The sequence below is a fragment of the Salmo salar genome, chromosome ssa03, assembly GCF_905237065.1.
Source record: "Salmo salar chromosome ssa03, Ssal_v3.1, whole genome shotgun sequence".
Taxonomy (NCBI): Eukaryota; Metazoa; Chordata; class Actinopteri; order Salmoniformes; family Salmonidae; genus Salmo; species Salmo salar.
The window spans coordinates 44,493,919-44,500,066 of NC_059444.1; positions in this window are offsets into that span (position 1 = coordinate 44,493,919).

The following is a 6,148-nucleotide window of genomic DNA, read 5'->3' on the forward strand; positions in this document are numbered from 1 at the left end:
CATACTGAACTTGTGTGATCTGTGATGTCCTTCGTAATACAGTGAAATCATGATATCATAAACTCAGCAAAATAAGAAACGTCCCTTTTTCCCGACCCTGTCTTTTAAAGATAATTTGTAAAAATCCAAATAACTTCACAGATCTTCATTGTAAAGGGTTTAAACACTGTTTCCCATGCTTGTTCAATGAACTATAAACAATTAATGAACATGCACCTGTGGAACGGTCGTTAAGACAATAACAGCTTACAGACAGTAGGCAATTAAGGTCACAGTTATAAAAATTTAGGACACTAGAGAGGCCTTTCTACTGACTGAAAAAAACCAAAAGAAAGATGCCCAGGGTCCCTGCTCATCTGCGAGAACCAGCCTAATGCGTCCTTGCAGTACTTCTGAGGACTGCAGTTGTGGCCAGGGCAATAAATTGCAATGTCCGTACTGTGAGACGCCTAAGACAGAGCTACAGGGAGACAGGACGGACAGCTGATCGTCCTCGCAGTGGCAGACAATGTGTAACAACACTTGCACAGGATCGGTACATCCGAACATCACACCTGTGGGACAGGTACAGGGAGGCAACAACTGCCCGAGTTACACCAGGAACGCACAATCCCTCCATCAGTGCTCAGACTGTCCACGAGAGGCTGGACTGAGGGCTTGTAGGCCTGTTATAAGGCAGGTCCTCACCAGACATCACCGGCAACAACGTCGCCTATGAGCACAAACCCACTGTCGCTGGACCAGACAGGACTGGCAAAAAGTGCTTTTCACTAATGAGTCGCGGTTTTGTCTCACCAGGGGTGATGGTCGGGTTCGCGTTTATCGTCGAAGGAATGAGCGTTACACCGAGGCCTGTACTCTGGAGCGGGATCAATTTGGAGGTGGAGGGTCTGTCATGGTCTGGGGCGGTGTGTCACAGCATCATCGGACTGAGCTTGTTGTCATGTCAGGCAATCTCAACGCTGTGCGTTACAGGGAAGACCTCATCCCATTGTGCAAGTCTGGGACCTGTTGGATCGGAGGGTGAGGGCTAGGGCCATTCCCCACAGAAATGTCCGGGAACTTGCAGATGCCTTGCAGTCCATAAGGAGGAGATGCACTGCAGTACTTAGTATATGGTGTGGCCACCAGCTGCATTGACTGTAACTTTTGATTTTGACCACCCCTTTGTTCAGGGACACATTATTTCATTTCTGTTAGTCACATGTCTGTGGAACTTGTTCAGTTTGTCTCATTTGTTGAATCTTATGTTCATACATATGTACACATGTTACGTTTGCTGAAAATAAACGCAGTTGACAGTGAGAGGACATTACTTTTTTTGCTGAGTTTATAATATGCAATGGCATATTGATGCAATTAAAGCTGGGAAATCTCCAGGGCTGGATGTTATACCAGTTGAGGTATACCAAACCTTTTGTACTCAGAGAACTGTTATTAGCATCTTTTAACCACTCCTATATAAATGGTGGATTATAAAATACTCAATACTCAACAAGAAGGTCTGATTTCATTATTACTGAAACAGGACCCAAGGGGTAAATAAAGATCCAGACCATTTAAAAAAAAATTGAGGCCCCTTACACTTCAGTGTGGTCATGCAGAAATTCTAGAAAAATGCATAGCGCAAAGAATTGAAAAGGTGTTGTCGGATATTATTCATCCTAAAGTTTTTTTTTTTACATGGAAGATACATTGAAGATAATATAAGACAAGTACTGGAACCAATCGAACACTATGGGAAACCAGGCCTGGTAGTCATAGCTGACATTGAAAAGGCTTTTGATAAAGTATGATAAGAATTTATATATAAATGCCTGGAATGTTTCAATTTTGGAGAATATCTTATACAATGTGTTATGTGTAATAACCCTTGATGTAAAATATTAAATAATGGCTACTTCTCAGCAAGTATTAAACTGTCAAGAGGAGTAAAACAAAGTTGTCCACTATATATCTATTTATTATGGCCTTTGAAATATTAGCTATTAAAATCAGATCCAACAATAATGTCAAGGGGCTAGAAATCCAGGGCTTAAAAACAAAGGTGTCATTGTACACTGATGATTCATGTTTTCATTTGGATCCATAGAGGATCTAGATACTTTTTCTATCCTCTCTTGATTAAAACCAAATTATGATATATTACGTATTGGATCACAAAAAATAAAACTTTTACATTACCATGTAGTTTACCAATAAAATGGTCTGACGGTGATGTGGACATACTCGATATATACAGTTGAAGTAGGATGTTTACATACACTTAGGTTGGAGTCATTAAACTGTGCCTTTAAACAGTTTGGAAAATTCAAGGAAATTATGGCTTTAGAATCTTCTGATAGGCTAATTGACATCATTTGAGTCAATTGGAGGTGTACCTGGGGATGTATTTAAAGGCCTACCTTCAAACAGTGCCTCTTTGCTTGACATCATGGGAAAATCAAAAGAAATCAGCCAAGACCTCAGAAAAACATGGTAGGCCTCCACAAGTCTGGTTCATCCTTGGGAGCAATTTCCAAACGCCTGAAGGTACCACGTTCATCTGAACAAACAATAGTACGCAAGTATAAACACCATGGGACCACGCAGCCATCATACCGCTCAGGATGGAGACGTGTTCTGTCTCCTAGAGATGAACATACTTTGGTGCAAAAAGTGCAAATCAATCCCAGAACAACAGCAAAGGACATTGTGAGGATGCTGGAGGAAGCAGGTACAAAGTATCTACATCCACAGTAAAACGAGTCCTATATCTCTACATAACCTGAAAGGCCGCTCAGCAAGGAAAAGCCACTGCTCCATAACCACCATAAAAAAGCCAGACTATGGTTTGCAACTGCAAATGGGGACAAAGCTCGTACTTTTTGGAGAAATGTCCTCTGGTCTGATGAAACAAAAATAGAACTGTTTGGCAATAATGACCATCGTTATGTTTGGAGGAAAAAGGGGGAGGCTTGCAAGCCGAAGAACACCATCCCAACCGTGAAGCACGGGGGTGGCAGCATCATGTTGTGGGGGTGCTTTGCTGCAGGAGGGACTGGTGCACTTCACAAAATAGATGTCATCATGAGGACGTAAAATTATGTGGATATATTGAAGCAACATAAGACATCAGTCAGGAAGGAAATGGGTCTTCCAAATGGACAATGACCCCAAGCATACTTCCAAAGTTGTGGCAATATGGCTTAAGGACAACAAAATCAAGGTATTGGAGTGGCCATCACAAAGCCCTGACCTCAATCCTATAGAAAATATGTGGGCAGAACTGAAAAAGCGTGTGCGAGCAAGGAGGCCTACAAACCTGACTCAGTTACACCAGCTCTGTCAGGAGGAATGGGCCAAAATTCACCCAACTTATTGTGGAAAGCTACCGGAAACGTTTGACCCAAGTTAAACAATTTAAATGCAATGCTACCGAAAACTAATTGAGTGTATGTAAACTTCTGACCCACTAGGAATGTGATGAAAGAAATTCTTAATAAAGTGGTGATCCTAACTGACCTAAAACAGGGAATTGTTACTAGGATTAAATGTCAGGAATTGTGAAAAACTGATTTTAAATGTATTTGGCTAAGGTGTATGTAAACTTCCGACTTCAACTGTATATCCCGAAAGAAAGAAATATTCTCACTCCAATGCATTTAAATAGAAAGTTAGAAAAAAATAGAAAAGATCTTGCTACCATGGAAAGGAAAATACCTGTCAATTTATGGAAAAATCACCCTGATTAACTCTTTAGTCATATCCCAGTTTACCTATTTGCTTATGGCATTCCCTACACCTAGCGACCTGTTTTAAATTATATGAGCATAGCATTTTTCATTTTATTTGGAATGGCAAGCCAGACAAAATTAAACGTGCCTATTTATATAATGAATATGATTAAATATTTAAGCATTAGGCCTCTCACTAAAGGTTTCAGTCATACAAAAGTTATACTTTAATCCAAACTAATTCTCTAGCAGATTAGTAAGAATGTCTCACCTCGTGTTCAAGAATGGCCTTTATTCATATTACAACCTCTCAATTTCATTTATTTGAAAATGAAATCTCCAAAATATCTCTATTTTTAAAACAAGCCATAGAACGTTGGTTACAATTTCAGTGTAATCCACCAGAAAAGAGAGAACAATAACAACAAATATTGTTAAACTCAAATATACTAATTGATCAACAACAAAACGTTTAAAATTTTTTTTTTAAATAACCGGATAATCTTTGTAAATTATATAAATAGGACTGGCGGATATATGTCACACATGCAGCTAACACAAATATATGGAAATGTATGCTATACCCAGCATTACCACAAAAATGGAAGAGGCAAGTGGAAGGAGAAAAAGTTAGGAAGTTGTCTGTTGGTCCTGCATTAAAGACCATAATTGTTTGTAAATGTAAAATGTAATTTAAAATACATTGTGTCTGTAAAATGTATATAGTATGTATAAACTGGAAGTAGAAGCCTTAGTGTTGTTGTCCATTCGTTTACTCCAATTAGGGGAGGGGTGGTAAGGTTAAGGGAAAATAATGAAATAAAATATATACACTACCGTTCCAAAGTTTGGGGTCACTTAGAAATGTCCTTGTTTTGAAAGAAAAGCACATTTTTTTGTCCATTAAAATAACATCAAATTGATCAGAAATACAGTGTAGACATTGTTAATGTTGTAAATGACTATTGTAGCTGGAAACGGCTGATTTGTTATGGAATATCTACATAGGCGTACAGAGGCACATTAGCAGGAACCATCACTCCTGTGTTCCAATGGCACGTTGTGTTAGCTAATCCAAGTTTATCATTTTATAAGTCTAATTGATCATTAGAAAACCCTTTTGCAATTATGTTAGCACAGCTGAAAACTGTTGTCTGATTAAAGAAGCAATAAAACTGGCCTTCTTTAGACTAGTTGAGTATCTGGAGCATCAGCATTTGTGGGTTTGATTACAGGCTCAAAATGGCCAGAAACAAAGTCATATTTTAAAAAACTCATCAGTCTATTCTTGTTCTGAGAAATGAAGGCTATTCCATGCGAGAAATTGTAAGAAACTGAAGATCTCGTACAACGCTGTGTACTACTCCCTTCACAGAACAGCGCAAACTGGCTCTAACCAGAATAGAAAGAGTGGGAGGCCCCGGTGCACAACTGAGCAAGAGGACAAGTACATTTGTGTCTAGTTTGAGAAACAGATAGATACCTCAAGTCCTCAACTGGCAGCTTCATTGAATAGTACCTGCAAAACACCAGTCTCAACAGCAAGAGGCGACTCCGGGATGCTGGCCTCTGCCTAGACAGAGTTGCAAAGAAAAAGCCATATCTCAGACTGGCAAATAAAAATAAAAGATTAAGATGGGAAAAAGAACACAAACACTGGACAGAGGAACTCTGCCTAGAAGTGCAGCATCCCGGAGTCGCCTCTTCACTGTTGATGTTGAGACTGGTGTTAAGAAGTAATAATAAAACAAATATCGGCACCATTTTCAATACTCCAGCACCCTCCCTTTGCGAGGATAACAACATGGGGCCTTTTTATAAAATGTTGAGTTGGAGAACACAGTGAGAGGTTGCTTGGGCCATTCCTCCATACAGATTCTTCCCAGATCCTTGATATCCTTCGTTTTCTCTTATGGACTGCTCTCTACAATTCAAACAGTTTTTCAATGGGGTTCATGTCAAAAGACTGAGACGGCAATTTTCAAAAATGTTGATTGTGTTAAATTAACCATTTCTTTGTAGATTTTGATTAGTGCTTGGGGTTATTGTCTTGCTGGAAGATCCATTCTGGGGCCTCATTTATAAAAATGTTCTTAGATTTATACTTGAACTTAGTCGTAAGATCATTTCCGACAGTGCTTACATTCGATTCATAAAAGATTCTGAGCATAAAAAAAAAAAAAATCTTGCTTACGCAGGTTCTTAGAAGCCCATTTGTAACTTACGCACTTGTGATATGTAAATCTCAAATGAACTTAAAATTGACGGCACCTGAACGTGCCTTACAGTCAGCGATTTCCCCTTATAGAATGCTAGCACAAATGAGGGTGTAGTCAGGAATAGCCATGGATCATCATTGGCAAAAAAGTCATTCCAGTCTGAAAACTCTCTCCCTTCTAAAAGCACGGTTTGCAATGTCTCCCAATAAGAAC